The sequence below is a fragment of the Adiantum capillus-veneris genome, chromosome 4 (genome assembly GCF_014529385.1).
Source record: "Adiantum capillus-veneris isolate H3 chromosome 4, ASM1452938v2, whole genome shotgun sequence".
Classification (NCBI taxonomy): Eukaryota; Viridiplantae; Streptophyta; class Polypodiopsida; order Polypodiales; family Pteridaceae; genus Adiantum; species Adiantum capillus-veneris.
Genome location: NC_140934.1, coordinates 173885040 through 173904461, shown reverse-complemented (window position 1 = coordinate 173904461; position 19422 = coordinate 173885040). Strand labels below are relative to the sequence as shown.

The following is a 19422-nucleotide window of genomic DNA, read 5'->3' as shown; positions in this document are numbered from 1 at the left end:
TTTCTTTGCTCAACCATCGCCAACTCTACTTCGCAAAGGTGACCAAAGGATGAGGTCACAACACTTGCATTCCACAACACTAGAGGTATAGATGATGAGTGGGTGCCACAAGAGTTCACCAAAGGTGCTTGGTATACATGCAACCATCTACTATTGGCCCTCATTGTGTGCGGAATCGTGCAAACTTGGATCATCATTAGAAAGGAAAGCTCCTTGGCTTCAAGAACCGCAAAGACAAGGGGACTGTAGCCATTGTGCAACATGTTTTCTCAATGTCAAGCATGCAATTGCAATAACCACCTCCATTTTCAACACATTGTAAGTACATGTTTTGAGAGTACAAAGCTAGGTGTGAAATCACAGTGTAATGTTATTATGGATTCATACTTAAGATTTGCCATGCATTTATAGTCATATTTCCATCCACGTTGGTGGAGGAGCAGCCACTACATAGTCTCTTTGGCACATTCAATGCTATACATACGGAAATTGGAGCAACAATGTTCGCACATCTTTGCCCAATAAAACTGGCTCAAAGAAGGATTTCCTTCTATTCTCACTCCTATATTGTGCCTACTTCTACACAAGAGTTTGGAACGCTTGAACCCATCAAAGTAACATCCTTATTAAGTATGGAGTGGCCGGTGCCATATTGTGGTCGGTAGCATCTTTCAAGCAAAAGATGATAATAGATGTCTGAAACTCTTTGAAATACTCTAAAGCTTCTAGGTATGTGGGCTTGAGTTGGTGTTTTCCTATTCACTATTTTGTGCACATTTTTAAAGAGTTTGTATTTGTGGAGACTACCACAATGCTTGTATGTAAAGATGTGCATTATGAGGAATTAGGAAGGCTTTTAGAAGAGGAATGGGGTTTTGTGGAGGGCATGCACAATGGGGACCGGTACTGTTGTAAGGTTGGAGCTTCAGGTATTGGAATGCTCTATTTGAAATCTCGCACCTCCTTATACATACAATTTCATTATGATCGTTGGATGTGCAAGCTTGGAGTGTGGACTCCCTTACAGAGTGTAGACGGCGCTATTGCAAGCTTTGACATTGCAGTGAAGATGCCCAGCGATGCTTTGGAGGCAGTCCAAGTGAACAAGCATTGGACTCTCAGTAATGTGCGAGAACATTTGGTTATTATGGGTTTTAAGGCCCTTCAACAAGCACAATTTCATTTACAAGGTCACAAGGTGAAAATCCTTCCACCACATTTTCAATACATCATAGTTTGTCAATCATTGGATGCTTATTGTAATGAATGTCCGCAGATTGGGAAGAGAATGGAGGAAAAATTGAAGGTCGAGGACGACTGGGGGGATGGATGGAACTATGCTATCACTCTTATAAGTGTGTAACTCTTGCAATTTTGAAAACGATCTCCGATGTAATCAACGTGATTTGCTTCGGCAAATCATGTCTTTGAATATAATTTTTTGCATTGAGATGAGAGATCATTTTTTGGTGAAAGTGCCTCTTTTTTTTACAAATGTATTTAAAAAAGGGACCACTGTAAAAGGGGGGCCGCATAACTCATTCACTATTTTCACTTTTGCAACTCTTGAGCTCCTCCACTCTTTATCTACACCCCAAGCTAGACATGGGCACTTCCACAGCCTCTACATCTGTACCCACATCCACCCCTTTGTCACAATTCATTCTCTTCCTCGAGGACACCAAATACAAAGGGAAGTTGGACCTCCACACCTTTTTTACGCGTCTCCCTGACCTTGACACCACAATTGCCTTCACATGGATGCATTTGCCGAGATTTTTGCGTTCATGGAGGAGCACATCATAAAATATTTCGTATCTATCTCCCCACATGCAGGGATCTGGGTGCCTTGCGATATTTTGTACTGCATACACAAAGGTGATCGCCCATTCTCCAAGCGGTTGCGATGATTCCAAGAAATTTCCACCGACGCAGGCCATTTCTTTGACGAGCATTAATCCCCAGGGATGTCAGGGCTCAAGAAGCGCAAGTTGGGGGTGGAGTACCTTTCTCGACTAGTAACATTTATCTTCTTGGTGAGCGAGAGGAACTTGATTTGGAGGAGCTCCTCTTATCACACCTTCAGGTTGGGTCCTTTATCAAGGACACCAAGGAGCAGGAGGTTATCCCCATGAAACTTACAGCAGAAGGAAAGATACTTTGACTCGAGTACCCCAGGGGGCTCGAGGAAGTGGTTGAGAAATCCATCGTTGTGCCCTAGTGACACTCCAATGCCACTACCATTGACAGATGTGGCTATCCCAGAGGTAGAAATCAGCCGTGCTTCTCCTCAGTGGTAGTGGATGGGGAGGAGTATGTGTTTGTGCATGATTTGGAGAAATCATTTGGCCTTTGCATGGATGAATGCTTGAGCGTTCTATGAAACAACATCAAATGTCCCTTATACAATACACCAGAAGCCCTAGAAAGCATGCTCTTGCCACTTGGGGACTCTGTTGTTGCTGACACTATTGCAGTTGTATGTGCGAAGGTCCTGGCAGCAGAGAAGTTGCACATGGCTAAGGAATAATTCCAAGCTACTCAAGCCAAGGTTGACGCCGCCAGGATGCATATGCCATTATGCAACTCTGATGATCCAAATCTCGTAGTGCATGGGAGCATTGACTTGGATGCAAAGGGAAACACGGAGGAGGACAACAAGGAGCAGGAGGTAAACTCTATCCTAATTTTCATGTTATTATTTTATTCTTCATTGTCATTTTTCTCAACCTTCATTGGTTTATGACAAGACGTCGTGGAGTCTGATGATTTTGCTGCAAGGACGGGTGGCAAGCGGACGAGCTTTGGACCTCAGTCTTCCCTTGCACATTACCTAGGACAACTCCCCCTTGGCAATGTGGCCATTATCCATAATGAATTTACTCGCCAAGCCCATTTTATGAATTGATCGTCGAAAGCTTTGAGCAAGTTTTTGTGTTTGAGCACCACCTGCTCAAACTGTGCATCTTGTGTTCCTAGTGCACTGGCTTCCGTGGCAAAGTGCTTGCCCAAATAGGTATACATGCTTCCATTGGCTCAACTGACCCAAAGGACATAGTGCAGCCCCTCTTGACTCGGGAGTTTCTGATGCATGGTTTTTAGGACCCCTTCTGAAGATGCAATAAAGGCACAGTCAGTTGTTGGGGAGATGAGGATACTCTAGTCCAAGGGATCTTGAAAGAGAAGAAAAATCTACTTCACAAGCACCAAAGAGTAAAATGTGCCATGGACAGAAGATACGTGGGAACGAGCTCTTATGCATGCCTACAACCTATATCTTACAGAATAGCCCATTCTAGGTGTGAATTTCTAGTGAAATTTACACGAGGATGTTCGTGTGGACTCACAGCACAGCATAGTCCGTTTTCACTTTTTTACCGACAGTAAATATTTTTTACCACAGTAAATATTTTTTACCTAAAGTAAATATTTTCACCTACATGGTAGATACAAATCACTTTTTACCTACAGTAACGTTTTTTACCCATGGTAAATATTTTTTACTGCACCATAAGTATTTGGTAGGTAACAGTTCACTGTTACTAGAAGCAGTGATTGGGCATCAACAATGCAGTTACAGGAGGAGAAAAAGGAAAAATCTTATGGTAAAGGTGAGTCAACAGGGATAAATACTTTTGAGTTGAAAAGAGACATGCTGATTTTTTCAAAGAACACATGTCAAAAGAAGCCATGGTTGAGGATTTTTTGAGAATTTGATATTCAGGAGGACCCAGCAGGTCCCCCCCTGACATGTGCAGAACCTCCAGTTTCAACAGCCACCTTACCTGCTCTTAAATGCTGGTCAAGGCCTTATCCCCATGTGTCACAATCAGAAAAATCAGCATTCACCCTCCCCTCTCACATCACTCTAGAGAATATCTTGATGGTGACATATCAGGTGACCTCAATCTGTTGACCACCCTAAGCAAAAAGTAACCCCAATCAGCGGATTTAAGCATGTTTATCCCTAATCCTAAACCCTCTCAGAAACCTATATAAGGAGGCCTTCTCTCACTCAAAACCAACACTTCACCCACTTCACCAAGCAACGAAGCTATGACATTGCTCACAACGAGGAGCTATGGATGGAGCTCTACTCTCTCTCCCTCTAGTATGCTACATTACTAGCCCTAAAACCTAAATAAGGAGTCTTCTCTCATGCTCCATGGCCACCATCCTCACCATCATTCTCTAAGGTATTGATGTGTTGCTAGTAGGATCATACCTACTTGCTGGGTTGATTGTTTTTGACCAGGGATTATGCCATCCTTGGCTTGCTTCTCTATATCCTTGTTATGTATGATCAGATGCCGTTGTATTGTTAAGCTGATGTCTTGTGTATATATATGCTATATAAGGTCCCTAAGCTTCATTTCTATGTGTTTTGCCATATGTTTTGATGCCATCATAATGCCAGAAGTCTCACTTGCCTATGTGCACTATGTGTGAGGTCCCTAAACCTCTTAATTTAGGGTGGTGCCCCCTTTGTTTTGTTCTTTGCTTGTTTGCATGAGGCGTGGTTTGTGGAGTGTGCACGAGTACAGAGGCCACCCGATTGCACTGCTCTTTTTCCCGCCATCATTTTGGTGCCCCCACTGAGGAGGGCTACACAGACCTTCAGTCCACAAGCAATGAAGATTTGCAATCTACAACATGGACGAATGGCGTGAGGTGTTTGCAAATTGGAGAACAGAAGAGGAGGAGGCTTTAGAGGCCTTAAAAGCTTTCATCGAGGTCTTGTTATCAGGTTGCAGTGTCATTGAAATTCAAGAAGTAAGTTCTTCTACATGCCTTGTTCGTGATCGTCGCCAACGAAGGAGAGTAAGAAGAAGAGCTTGATATACCTCTCCTCTCAACCTATGAGTGCTCCAGAAACCTCCAACGCACACGAGCTTGAAATATTCTACATCAACATACACGAAGGTACTGTGACACACATTAAGGGAAGAGAAAGCATCACCAGACCTCTCTTTCCTAAGGAGCCGACTAAGAGGAGGAAGATAACCTCTACACCTAAGTGGCCCAAGGCCGCAGCGCGTGCTCAAGCGTAAGGTAACATTTGGCTTAATCTCATTAATAAGGGATTACATGACCACTATAGGCAAGAAAAAGGCTAGTGAGCAACCAACTTCAACCTCCAACTTGCAACCACGACTCTCACCCCTAAATCCTCCTGAAGCAAAGAGGCGAAGGCTTGCCTACACGATTGCCGCCCGTCTGCGAGTGCTCCCAGTGCACTTTGTGAATCCAGACACCACCAATCCCAAGTCAACCTCCTATCCGCGTGAAGATCACTTTGGATATTGTCCAAAGTGCTTTGGAGACTGGGTGAAAAGCCTCCCTGCCCTACCTTTGCTGCTAATTTTCAAGAAGTTATCTCAATCTAAGGAAACTATCTTAGTTGATGATGTGCTGCACATTAATGGTGTCACTTTCATTCATCATGCTGATTATGGTGATAGCATCCAATTGTTGCTTGCTAAAAGGCTCAGCATTGTACAAAGTGTTGCCATCATGCCTTACGTCTTCACAGATGCATCAGGAAGAGTCGAAGTGATCCGAGGTGCTGACCTTCTGTGGCTGATCAGGCTCATTGGTCCCAAGGTGGTGCAACTAAGCTAGGCTCTTGTGTGTAAGTATGGATGCCAATAATGAGAATGATGATCCCCGCATGTTTCCTTTCCATTTTGTGCGTCATATCCGTGTGAATATTTGTATTGATAGAAAAATCTTTTATCAGCAAAGAATAGCCCTGTTGTTTGGAGCCGAGAGACTTGGGGAAATCTTGCGCTCTCCTCATCCTGTCATTCTACCCTTACTAGACTATTACCATTCCTTTGATGTGTCGATCTTCATCCTATTTTGAGCTAAGTTGTGCTAAAGCTCCAAATTGTAATTACCATACTCTATTTTAAAATAAATTGGAGCTGTTTACTCTCTCACTTATGGCCTTCCCTAATTTTTATGGTAAGCCTAGGGAGGTTGCTCCAGACTTTTTGGATAATTTGGAAATGGCCTTTCTGGTATCGGGAAGGGATGATGAAGCTACTAAGTTAAGGGCCTTTCCTTTGGTCTTGAGGGAAGGTGCAAAATTATGGTATCAAACTTTGGCACCTGAAGAAAGAAGAGACTGGGAGTCCTTAAAGATGGCCTTCATCGAAGAATTTCGCCGCCATGAGCCTCCAGAGGAGATATGGAGACAGCTTTTAGAGCTACGCCAAACATCACCCAATGACTATAGAAGCTATGAAGGAAAGTTTTCCAACCTGTGGGAGAAATGGTGTGCATCACTAGGTGAAGGAGAAAGGGCACCAGAATGCCTAAAGAAGGACTGTTTCCTGGCAGGGCTTTACCCCATCCTTCAAGAAAAGGTAAAAGGTAAATTCCCAGATACCTTTGATAAAGCTATGACTTATGCAAGGGAGAAGGATAGGAAGTTAAAATTCCAAGCTCAACTACAAGGGGGAATGGAGCCTCCACCACTAGCTCAACCTACGGCAAGGGTAGTAGCAGGGACAGGAGCAACAGACCAAGAGTCCTCTCAACAAGAATTACTTCAACAAATCACCAATCAACTAGAGAGCCTGTCCATCAATCTGGTTCAAGGTGTAAGGGCTCCCCAGCCAAGAAATGAACGAAATAGACAAGAAGGACAAAGGCAAGCACGTGAGTACATTTGCTACAACTGTGGAGAGGTAGGTCACGGCATGTATTATTGTCCCCATCCACGACGCTATCAAGGAAATGGTAATCAAAGACGGCCTCCTTGCCAGCAAGTCACTCCTCCTCGAGCTAGGCCACTAAATGGACAAAATGCACACGTGGCTCCACCAATCCAAATATTGAGACCCCCTCCTCCACCACCACAAGCACCAGCAGAGATCCCTCCACTACCATTGGGAGGGGAGGACAGGGCTGTCTCTGTCATAAGTCTTGACAATGGTAAGGATAAAGGGAAAGAAAAAATGGAGGAAGCTGTTGCCATGCCAATAAAGAGAGTTAGGAGACAAAGAACTGATGAAATGGAAGCTTCAGAGCCGGATAAAGGGAATGAGGGTTCCTCCCAAGTGATAGGAGACAAGAAAAGGAAGAGTAGGTCAAGGAGGCACATAGGAGTAGAAGACTTTCCACTTGGGGTAGGATCCATACCTTACGACCTGGTAGCAGATGTGAGTAAGCAAGGACCAAAGATTTCATGGCAGCAACTCCTCCACCTTTCCCCAAAGATGCGTAGAACCTGGTCTAAGATGGTCAGCACGAGGAGGGCTAAGGCAAAGTCAGTTGGGTCTATTAGTGCAAGAGGCATGAAGGATATCGTGCCAGTCATTGATGCAGAGATTAAGAGTCAGCGAGTCTCCAATGTGTACGTAGATGGTGGAGCTGAGATTTGTGTTATGACAGAGAAATTAATGCACAGGTTGGGTTTGGAAATAAACGAGCAAACTTCCTTACAAGCTAAGATGGCAAATAATGTAAGGGTGGCTTGTGTGGGAAAGGTTAATGGAGTGAAGGTTTCAGCTTTTGGTGTGGCAATCTCAATTGATGCTTATGTGATCCCAACTAAGGGGAAGGGCTATCCGCTAATCCTTGGAAGACCTTGGCTTATGGCTATGAAAGCTAGGCAAGATTGGGAGACGGGTTCCCTTGAGTTGCGACCAAATCATAAGGTAGGTGGAAAGCAACAAAACATTGTGTATGACATGAAGCAGGGTAGACAACAAGACCTAGAGATGGAGACTTCTATGGATGAATGGAGCACAAGCAGCTGCTCTTCATCTGAGGATGAGTCATCTGAGGATGAGTCATGGGTATAATACTGCGAAACCCAGAAGGAGAAGGTAGTCAAGACTCTCTAAACAAGGAAGAAGCCACAGGCTTAGAGGAGATGCTAGCTAAGGCCCTACTAGAAGAAGAGAGAGAACCCTATTTGCAGGTACTAAAGAAGCATGCTGGCCTCTTTATAACTGATTACGAGCACATTAAAGGAGTGACGGTAACCCAACACCATATCCAATTAAAGGAAGGTGCCAAACCAGTGGTGCAAAGGCTAAGGAGATTAGGGCTAGTGCAACAAGATGCACTCTTAAAAGAAGTAAAAAGATTACTCAAGGCAGGATTTATCTACCCAGTGGAAGATTCTGAGTGGGTGTCTCCAGTTGTGGTAGCACCAAAGAAAAATGGGAAGTGGAGGGTATGTGTGGATTACAAGCCTCTAAACGCAGCCACAAAAAGGGACCATTTTCCTTTGCCTTTTCAAGATGAAATACTAAATGAAGTGGCTGGTCATGAAAGGTACACAGTGTGTGATGGGTACTCAGGCTACTTCCAAATCAGAATTGCAGATGAAGACCAAAGAAAGACTACCTTCATAACACCTTGGGGGTGTTTTGCTTATAGAGTTATGCCTTTTGGTTTAACTAATGCCCCAGCTACTTTCCAGAGGTTTATGAACTTGGTGTTTCAACCTTACTTTGGTAAGTCCATACGAGTCTTCATTGATGATTTTTGCATTTACAGCTCTAGGGAAGTACATCTGTCCAAGGTTGATGAAGGTTTCACCCGTCTGGCCCAATTGGGTGGGCAATTGAATAAAGACAAGTGCCACATAGGTGAGAGCAAGGTCACTCTACTAGGCCATGTTGTGTCTCAAGATGGTATTGAGGCTGACCCTGAAAATGTAAAGACATTGTTGGCTTTACCTACTCCTTCAAACGTGAAGCAACTAGTCTCCTTCATTCAAAAGGTTCGCTACATGGGACGATTCATACATCTTCTTTCTCAGGAAATCTATCCTTTGCAGCAGCTCACTAAACACACTACATTGACATGGAGTGAGGAGGGTGAAAGGTGCTTTCAAGAAGTTAAAACCATTTTGAGCTCATTGCCTGTCGTCCTACATCCCACATGGGGTGAATTATTCTATGTAAATCCTAGTGTAGGTCCAGAAGCTCTAGGAGCTGTCTTGATGCAAAAAGACCCAAAGACATCTCTCATGAGACCAGTCTACTTCTCTAGTAGAGTGATGACAGCTACTGAAAAGGGTTTCAGCGCAACTGAGCAATTGGTGCTAGCTCTTAAGTTTGCAGTGGAGAAGTTTTGGGCTTACTTACTTCCAAGACAATTTGTGGTGATCACAATTGAGGAGGTTTTTCCATATGCCCTACAACACATGGAATTGTCTCAAAGAATAGCAAAGTGGGTGGTGCAGCTTCAAGAGTTTGACTACACACTACAAGTAGAGGATTCCACCCGTGCTTGTTTGGCAGATGTCCTCACACAAAGGTGTTATGAGAAGGCCAAGAAAGAGGCACCTAGTAAGGTACCGCCTATCCCGGAGCCTGAAGTTCTACTGGGAGCACACAGTCTGTATTTTGATGGGGCTTACAAGAGGACCAAAGACAAGGCATCAGCAGGCATAGTAATACTAGGTCCAGAGAAGGAGAAGATCTTTGCAAAAGGGTTTCATCTAAAAGATGTTCATTCTAACAATGAGGCAGAGTACCATGCCCTTGTTTTAGGGTTGAAATGTTGTTTTTCTCAGGGCATCACAAAGCTAAATGTTTTTGGTGACTCCATGTTGATTGTTAAGCAAATGGTTGGTGTATGGGCCTGTAAAAATGACAAATTGTCTGTTAAGATGAGGGAAGCAAAGGCCTTGTTGAAGGGTTTTAAAGAAGTTCGAGTGCACTTTGTACCTAGAGATCAAAATCGAGAAGCAGATGCCTTAGCAGGTGAAGAACTACAAACTCTCATAGTAGCTGCTATCCTTGTGAAAAGTCCTTTATACCAGGGAAAGGAGGAGCTGCATGATTTACTTTACTTTCTTGAGCATTGTGAAGCACCCTCTGGTATGAGTAAAAGTGAACGTAGGTGGTTGGAAAAAAAGGCTACCAGCTATAGCTTAGTGAATGAGGACTTGTATTGTAAAGGGAAAGATGCTGTCTTAAGGAGAGTTCCTGCATCCCAAGAGATAAAGGATATTTTGTTTAGTTGTCATGAAGGTGTGTGTGGTGGCCACTTTGCACAAGAAATTACTAGATGAAAGATTTTACAAGCAGGGTTCACGTGGCCAAGCCTCCATCGAGATGTACAACATTGGTGCCGCACATGTGAGGTTTGCCAAAAAGCTGGACCAAGGCGTCTTACCCATGAAAATCAGCATCCAATCAAAACCTATGGGCCATTTGAAAAATGGGGGATAGATGCAATAGGGCCACTACCTTGCACTCAATCAGGGAAGGAATACATCATTATGGGGGTGGAGTACATGACCAGATGGGCAGAAGCTCGTCCCACAAAGCGCATCACAGCCAAGGACGTGAGTGATTTCATTTTTGAATGCCTTTGTTGCCGTTTTGGCACACCTTTGGAGATTCTCTCGGATAGGGGACCGAGATTTTGAGCTGATTTAGTCGGACAATTGATGAGCAAGTTAAAAATCAAGCGCAGGCACTCTACACCATACTACCCTCAGTGCAATGGTCTTGTGGAAAAGCTAAATGGTCTTATATGTAAAATCATCACTAAGCAAGTGCATTTACATCCTAAGGCATGGGACAAACACCTAGATGCAGCACTTTGGGCCTACAGAACATCCTTTAAAACATCCTTGGGCTATACACCTTTTCACTTGGTTTATGGGCAAGAGGCACTATTGCCTATAGAAGTGGAGCTAGCGAGCCTCCGAGTTCTAAAAGCACATCAAGAGGATAGTCAAGAGAAGCAGGTGGAAGGAAGAATCATCGATTTGGAGAGGTTAGGGCTAGATCGAGAGTCAGCAGTGAAGTACTATGCAGCCCAGGCAGAGAAGAAACGAAAGAAGTTCAATCGCAACCTTGTCAAGAAAGGTATCAAGGAAGGTTCTTTAGTGCTCAGATACGACAATCGCTTTGATTGCAAAAAGGATGGTAAGTTCTTGCTTAAGTGGGAAGGCCCTTTTGTAGTGATACAGAGGTTCTCAAATGGTAGTTACCAACTAGGTGACCTAGATGGTAAGGTACATCAGACCCCGGTAAATGGTTGGCGATTGAACGCCTACCAATGTCGTCTTTCACAGCCATATGCTGGTGAAATCAATGCTAAGGATGGTTCAGAGGAGAGCTCATCATATTCGAGCTCCAACTAAGGTAACAATCATGTATATAGTCGTTTTATAAAATTAAAAAAAAAGAAGAAAAAAAGAAAAAAAGAGAATGCTACCAGTGAAAGCGGATATTGACAATGGATGGGGTATGGATTTCAAGGGTCTAGGAGACCAGTTGTTAGTCATGGATGGATACAATTATTCATCAGAAAGGACTAAACAGGGTGCATCAGCCAAGAAAGCAGTAACATGGCAAATTCAATTGGTACCAGGTGGGTAAGTATTCAAGAGAACCCTATTGTAGCACAACCTACAGCTAGAGGCATCAAATACCTCTAGCTTAAGGGGGAGGGCTATATGATGCATGGTTTTTAGGACCCCTTCTGAAGATGCAATAAAGGCACAGTCAGTTGTTGGGGAGATGAGGATACTCTAGTCCAAGGGATCTCGAAAGAGAAGAAAAATCTACTTCACAAGCACCAAAGAGTAAAATGTGCCATGGACAGAAGATACGTGGGAACGAGCTCTTATGCATGCCTACAACCTATATCTTACAGAATAGCCCATTCTAGGTGTGAATTTCTAGTGAAATTTACACGAGGATGTTCATGTGGACTCACAGCACAGCATACTCCGTTTTCACTTTTTACCGACAGTAAATATTTTTTACCACAGTAAATATTTTTTACCTACAGTAAATATTTTCACCTACATGGTAAATACAAATCACTTTTTACCTACAATAACTTTTTTTACCCATGGTAAATATTTTTTACTGCACCATAAGTATTTGGTAGGTAACAGTTCACTGTTACTAGAAGCAGTGATTGGGCATCAACAATGCAGTTACAGGAGGAGAAAAAGGAAAAATCTTATGGTAAAGGTGAGTCAACAGGGATAAATACTTTTGAGTTGAAAAGAGACATGCTGATTTTTTCAAAGAACACATGTCAAAAGAAGCCATGGTTGAGGATTTTTTGAGAATTTGATATTCAGGAGGACCCAGCAGGTCCCCCCCTGACATGTGCAGAACCTCCAGTTTCAACAGCCACCTTACCTGCTCTTAAATGCTGGTCAAGGCCTTATCCCCATGTGTCACAATCAGAAAAATCAGCATTCACCCTCCCCTCTCACATCACTCTAGAGAATATCTTGATGGTGACATATCAGGTGACCTCAATCTGTTGACCACCCTAAGCAAAAAGTAACCCCAATCAGCGGATTTAAGCATGTTTATCCCTAATCCTAAACCCTCTCAGAAACCTATATAAGGAGGCCTTCTCTCACTCAAAACCAACACTTCACCCACTTCACCAAGCAACGAAGCTATGACATTGCTCACAACGAGGAGATATGGATGGAGCTCTACTCTCTCTCCCTCTCTCTCTCTCCCTCTAGTATGCTACATTAATAGCCCTAAAACCTAAATAAGGAGTCTTCTCTCATGCTCCATGGCCACCATCCTCGCCATCATTCTCTAAGGTATTGATGTGTTGCTAGTAGGATCATACCTACTTGCTGGGTTGATTGTTTTTGACAAGGGATTATGCCATCCTTGGCTTGCTTCTCTATATCCTTGTTATGTATGATCAGATGCCGTTGTATTGTTAAGCTGATGTCTTGTGTATATATATGCTATATAAGGTCCCTAAGCTTCATTTCTATGTGTTTTGCCATATGTTTTGATGCCATCATAATGCCAGAAGTCTCACTTGCCTATGTGCACTATGTGTGAGGTCCCTAAACCTCTTAATTTAGGGTGGTGCCCCCTTTGTTTTGTTCTTTGCTTGTTTGCATGAGGCGTGGTTTGTGGAGTGTGCACGAGTACAGAGGCCACCCGATTGCACTGCTCTTTTTCCCGCCATCACTTTCCTTATGCGCAAGATGGGTGCCAGGAAATGGTCAAGAAAATTATGTAAACTCACCTTTTTGGAAGTATTAAAAAAATATTCCAAATTGTCTCTCTAACTTGTAAATGTGATCTGTCAATCTTAAAAACTATTGTAATTGGTGATATGTTTCAATAAGCTGTGTCTTTTTTGCTTGAAGTAACAACACAACGGAAGTTGGATGCACATGATACTTCTTTCAACTTAGCTTAATTTTGGGGAAAGTATAAAACACATCTGAGTGAAAAGAAGTGGTTTCTCTAAAGTAATGATGCAAAACCAATTGCTTTTAGTTAATTTATGTTTCTTAAGTATCCTGGGGGGTAGAAAAGCCTACCAAGTGCCAAAAAAAGTGTGACCACAAGGGCGTGCAAATGGACCATCCCTGGCGGTGGATGAGTCGGTTGGGGACGCCCCGCCGCTCACCCTCCGATTCAGGTATTGCCTCCCGCTACCGTCGGCGTCGCGCATTTTGGACTTCTCCTTCAACAAGTACCCGCCCATCCACAAGCATGCGCGACGGCCTTCCCACACGGCCAAGGAGGACTACATCGCCAAATACAACAAGGCATACCAGCTCATGAGGGCCCTGCCCGACAGCAACCCGCGGAGCCTCAAGGTGCAGGCGGACATCCATTGCGCCTTCTGCAACAGTGTCTACATGCAAGCCGGAGCAGGCGAGAATGTGTCCCTGCACATGCACTTTTCTTGGTTGTTCCTATGTTGAGCCAGCAGAGGATCACGCCCACATTTTTGCTCACACTCATCATTTTGTAACCATTGATTGTAATAAATGTCTTTCCGACATTAATTTTGATTTGAGCCATTCATTAAGTAACGGGACTCAATTGAGTTTCCAGCTTGTAATCCCGAAGTAATTTCACTTGCTGATGTAATTAGTTAGAGATGTTCTCACCTCCAAGGCTGAGGTATATAAGCCAAAGTTTTTGTAACCTAAGGGGCAAATTATTAATCAAAGTGAGTTTTTGAGCGCCGTAACTGTGTCTGAGAGAGAGAGAGAGAGAGAGAGAGAGAGAGAGAGAGAGAGAGAGAGAGAGAGAGAGAGAGAGAGAGAGAGAGAGAGAGAGAGAGAGAGTCTTATCTACTTGCTATGCGAGCTACGGAGCCGCCATTGGAGAAGCGACACCGCCATTGTGTTAGCAACGGCGAGAGCTACGCACAGATACCAAGAGTGCGCGCTATCGGCTTCTATGTGTGGTAAGTTCCTACAAGCTTCGTTGTGAGTTTTCTTCCAACTCGTGTGTCGGAATTGAGCGTGCAGCATATCTATAGAACCACAACGAGTAGAGCTACACATTAGTACCATCGGGGTCAAGTTTCGGTCACCTGTATATTTCGTCCTGTCTTCATACGCGTTTACCGCACGGAGTGGTTATAGGTTGAGTTTGCAGTTCAAGTCTTTAGGGTGTTTTTCTTACCTAGTGTATAGACTTCCCCTTGAGTTTGAGATCGATTCAATGATTCTAGATCTTGTTTCGTATAGCATTCGTTCGTAGTACGGATTTCAGTCACTTGGGTATTTTAGAACTTAGATTTGATTTCCTTAGTAGTGATTGTCATTAGAAGGTCGAGTAGGTGATTTGACACCCACCTAGTTGTTTCCATGCGCCTGCGGGTCAAGCTCCGTCCTCGTCTGACAAATTATATTGTTGGTTGAATTCTCGCTATTTAGCTTTCGCTAGCGGCGTAACCGCCTTAACATTTGGCGCCGCTGCCGGGGATGAGAGCCCTAGGTAGGTGACCTTAGACTAATCCTACGAGGTGAGTCGTATAAACTACTTTGTATACTTTAGTTAGAAAAGATCTAGGAGTGGTGGACGCCGAAGATCTCAAGAGATACTAGGAAGTGGGGTATTCCTGGGTCTTCCGTGTTGACAGTATTTTTAGTTTAGCTTAGATTTGTTTGTTGTTTTGTTGGTGTTGAGTAGTTGTTGATAGAAGAAGAATTTGCTAGTCCGTGAGTGGCAGTGGATCTCTTTAAAATCACAATTAACAAACCCATTTTATGATTAGAAATAGCTTAGGTAGAACTTCATTTGATCGTGATCTAGAGCTAGTAATCATTGGAGTATTTGCTTGATATGGTTGATTGCATGTTAGATCACTAAACCGTCGAGTTAGTCGTGAAACTTGCAATAAACAAAAGTCAGAGAAATTTTCTGTGTATCTGGGAGTTGCTGAGCACTTGAGAAAGCTTTAGGAAGGATTCTGTGCCAAAAAACTGGAAATCTGCAACTTTAGACATCATACGCGTATGATGTCTAAATGACCAAACAGAGACCAAAACAGAAATTTTGACTTTACCAGAGTGTTCAAAAAGGGGGGTTATACCCTAATTTCAACTTAAAACAAGAGTATTAACACTCAAAGAAACCCAAAAAGACAAGTTGGAGTCCAAGAAACGCAAAGAATAGGAAATTTTGGATTCAGATCTTGTTTTTACATTCAAACCTGACAAAAACACTTGAAACTCAATTATAAACATTGGAGAAGGCTTAAAACCAAGAATAGTCAAAATCTGGGACAAAAGACATCATACGCGTATAATGTCTTTTAGCACATCCACTGCTTATTTTTGATATCTGACCTGACAAGATTGTTACAAACACTGTAGAAAGCAAAAATATCAAGTCTTGACCCAAATTGATGAAAAAGACATCATACGCGTATGATGTCTTTGACCTAATTTTGGACATATTTTGATACTTTGTCAACACAGATCCATTGTAATAGCTGTCTAGAGGTTATATTTCAAGTTTCATCCCATTTGGATCACAATTGACCCAAAACAAGTCAAAAGCGGAAAATTGCCAAGAAAAGCCTAAATTAGCCATAACTTGCTCAAACAGAGTTCAAACTGAATTTTGTGAGGGGACAGAGCATAAGGGGGCTACTGAGAGTGAGCATAACCAAAATATTCCAAATCTGTGAAAAAAGACATCATACGCGTATAATGTCTTTTTCAGCATAACTGTAACAAAATTCTCACTTGATGAAACAGAAGTTGTCCAACTGACAAGATTAAACAATTGACCAAGTATCAATCAGTTTGGATCAATTCTGACCACAAAAACTTGGGAAAACAAATTGCCGAGACGGAAAAGTTAAAGTCCTTTAAGGGAATTGATGAATTTGAGATCGGGCAGGAATCTCCAGAATAACCAACCAAAACAAGGGGAATAAGCAAGTGTCATATCAACCGAGGGAAGTGTAAATCAAAGTTGGGTGCAACCATTAGAGCCGATCTTTGAAGGAAGTGTTTCTGATACTTCTTCGGAGAGATCTTACGAGATTTTCACCGAACACTTGGAACACTTGAACCTGAACAACAGAGAAAATATGGCTGCAGGACCATCAAACCCTTCCGCCACAATGAAGCTATTGTTCATAAAATACCAGTACGACAATGAGCAAGGTGCCAAGATCTACAAAGATGGAATGGGCCGCTATTGTGTAAAGATAGAAGATAGACCTAGTGAGTTCAAGGACTTAGTGCCTGTGAGCTATAGCGGAGATAGATATCTAGATGACGAGGGTACCATGTATTTGGTAGTCCTAAACCCTAACATTGTGGACAAGTGGGGATTGATGGGCACCAAAGCCAAAGTAGATGAAGAACTTGAGGAGAAAGAACCAATAATGAACTTCCCTGATGCAAGGTTAAGAAGAGAGAATGAAACTACAAGGATCAACACTGATAACATCTATGTGGGGCTATACAAATATAATAATGGGGAGCAAGATCTCTATTATAGATGTGAAGAACCCTACACTGAAGAGTTGACAGACCAAAAAAGACTTTATGTCTTTACCTACACAGAGGGATCGGAAGTGAAAATTGCCGCTTACGACAAGTATGGGAGGCAATACTCAACAATGGGCAAGAAAGAATTAGAAGGATATACAAACTTTGGGGGACCACTACATCAGTATTATGTTACTTCTAGCTCACAAAGACCAGCACCAACAAATGGAGTGCAAAACCCAATGACAACAGGAGGACAAAGAATTCAGGCTGCTGACTCTTTCAGTCAACCTCAGTACTCGAAGCCCGGACCAATGGGATCATTACATTCCAGAGAGTCAATGGATACGAATCGAGGTAGTGCAGTTCCAATCCCCACTTATACCACTCCAGGTCCAAGGTTCGAAGCGGAACCATCACATTTACCTCCTAGTAGTAGACTCAGGGCAGGGGAACCAACAAGGGTAACCCATGGAGTCCATGATGCTAGAGAAAGCTTTAGCCTGGACACAGGAGCAATGAGATTGGTAGCAGACCATAGACGTATGAGACCATCTCAAGTAGCCAAGTGTATGCCAAAGAAGTATGGTGGTTCAGGAGATCCGTATGCACATATGTCACTATTTAAGCAAGTCTTAAGAGCTGAGCAGATAACAGATTTCCATACACAATACGAGGGATTTGGTCTTACTCTAGAAGGTACGGCATTGACATGGTTTCAACCACTGAACAGAGGGGGATTCCATGACATTGACCATTTGCTAAGAGAGTTTGCTGAGGAATTCTCAAAACGAGGGATTAAGCACAATACGGTCTCACAAATATATGCTTTTAAACAGAGAGAACACGAAAAAGTGAAGGAAGCTTCACTTCGCTTCAAAAAATACATTGAGAGATGTCCAGTACGTGAACGACCATAAGATGACAGACTATCTGTTCTCTTTATTGAAGGATTGAGAAACGACACTCTCAAGAAGGACTTGCACTTGAAAGCTTGTACAAGTTTCGAGCAAGTAACGAGAGAAGCATTGTACTTAGTGGATAACTGTACGGTTTATGGAGAGGTGTCAGCGGATACAGATTTTGCATCCACTAGCTCTTCCTCCGTAGCGAGCGAGACTACCACTAAAAACAATGTTCAAACAACAACCATGCCAAATGTAGAGCAAATGATAGAAGATGCTCTAAAAAGGATGGCACCATACCAAAAACCATTGCCAAAACCACTGAAATGGTGTGGTATTGAACAAAAATGGACAAACCACCCAACAGAGGAGTGCTATTACAACAAAGGGTATGTAAGGGAGCGTCAGTATGCACATCCTACTCAATTAGCACCACTTCAGGTACATCCAGTACCTCGATACCCAACGGGAAATGTACCAGGACCTATGGGGATAGAAAGACCGCAACCGGTATTGGGACAACAACCACCTTTACCAGGAGCAAGACCAGTGGGCATTAGATATGCACCAACCTTAGAGAATCAGGAAGAACAAGCCTTAGTGCCTGTTCAAGCCTATTATGAAGAATCTGGTGCACACATGTCTCCAACTGTGTATTACCCACCAGAAGAACCCAAACAACCAGAACCATGGGGCATGATTGGGAATGTTGGAACACCAACAGTTACAAGTGCTTCTGATGAAGAGAGATACAATTTGGACGCAAGAACATTGATGTTCATAGCTCATGGAGGGTTAACAGGACAAAGACCATCCTATCCACAAAGGAAGAATCAAGTGGGACCAAGACTAGCACTAGGACCCTGTTACAAGTGTGGAGGTGACCATCTGATGAATGTTTGTCCACATACGGAAATCATTAGAATTAACGCTTATTGCACTGAGTGCGGGGTTACTCACTTCATTGAGGATTGTTCAAAGAATCCAAACAAAGTGCAAAAGACGACATTGAATATGCTAGAAACTATTCCTACCAGCAGTGGGTCCGAAAATGAAACTCTGATACCAGCGCAAGTTGTTACTAGAGCTCAAGCTAAGAAAACCACTAGAGAACCTGAGAATGGAAAGTTAGCGACTGAAGTGGTTAGTCAAGGACCGCGGAGTCACAGAAACACATGGAAAGCTAGAAAAGCACGCATGAAGTTGAGAAAAGAATGTAAAGACGCTATTCTAGCTGAGGAACTAAAGTGAAGTAAAGATAGATTAGAAAAACTTGAGAGTCAAAACGGGAAACGAGAGATGATCCCGGAAAGAACGAAACAAAAGAGTATCAAAGAAACAACGAGCTTAAGCTCAGGGGGATCAATGCTAGTCGACAAAGTACACGAACCATTGGACGCACTGACGAGAGCTTACGAAGCTAGGTTAAAGAACAACCAAACACAAGAACAGAGGTGGATGACATACCCAAACGCGGAATTGGAAAAGCAGAGACTTGAAATGTGCCAGAGAATGATCGAGACTGCACAAGCCTTATTAGAACCACCAAGAGAAACAATGAATTGTGGAACGGAAAACCCAATTCAGCAAGAGACTATCATTTCACGGGTAGCTGAAAAGACTCCCAGTGCACAAAAGCCTGAAAATACACACAAGGATGACCGCATAGTATTGAACACAACCGATCAGGAGATAGAGAGTTTTCATCCAGTCATACAGAGGATTTACGGAAGAGATGAGGATTACAATGAATTTTGGAAACAAGTGAGAGAGGCAAAC

At 43.0% G+C, this 19422-nt stretch overlaps 1 pseudogene; it reads left to right on the top strand.

The window, feature by feature from the left end:
- The first annotated feature begins 13552 nt into the window (after window positions 1-13552).
- LOC147460374 (polyphenol oxidase, chloroplastic-like) overlaps window positions 13553-19422 on the top strand; it is a 31623-nt pseudogene continuing 25753 nt past the window's right edge.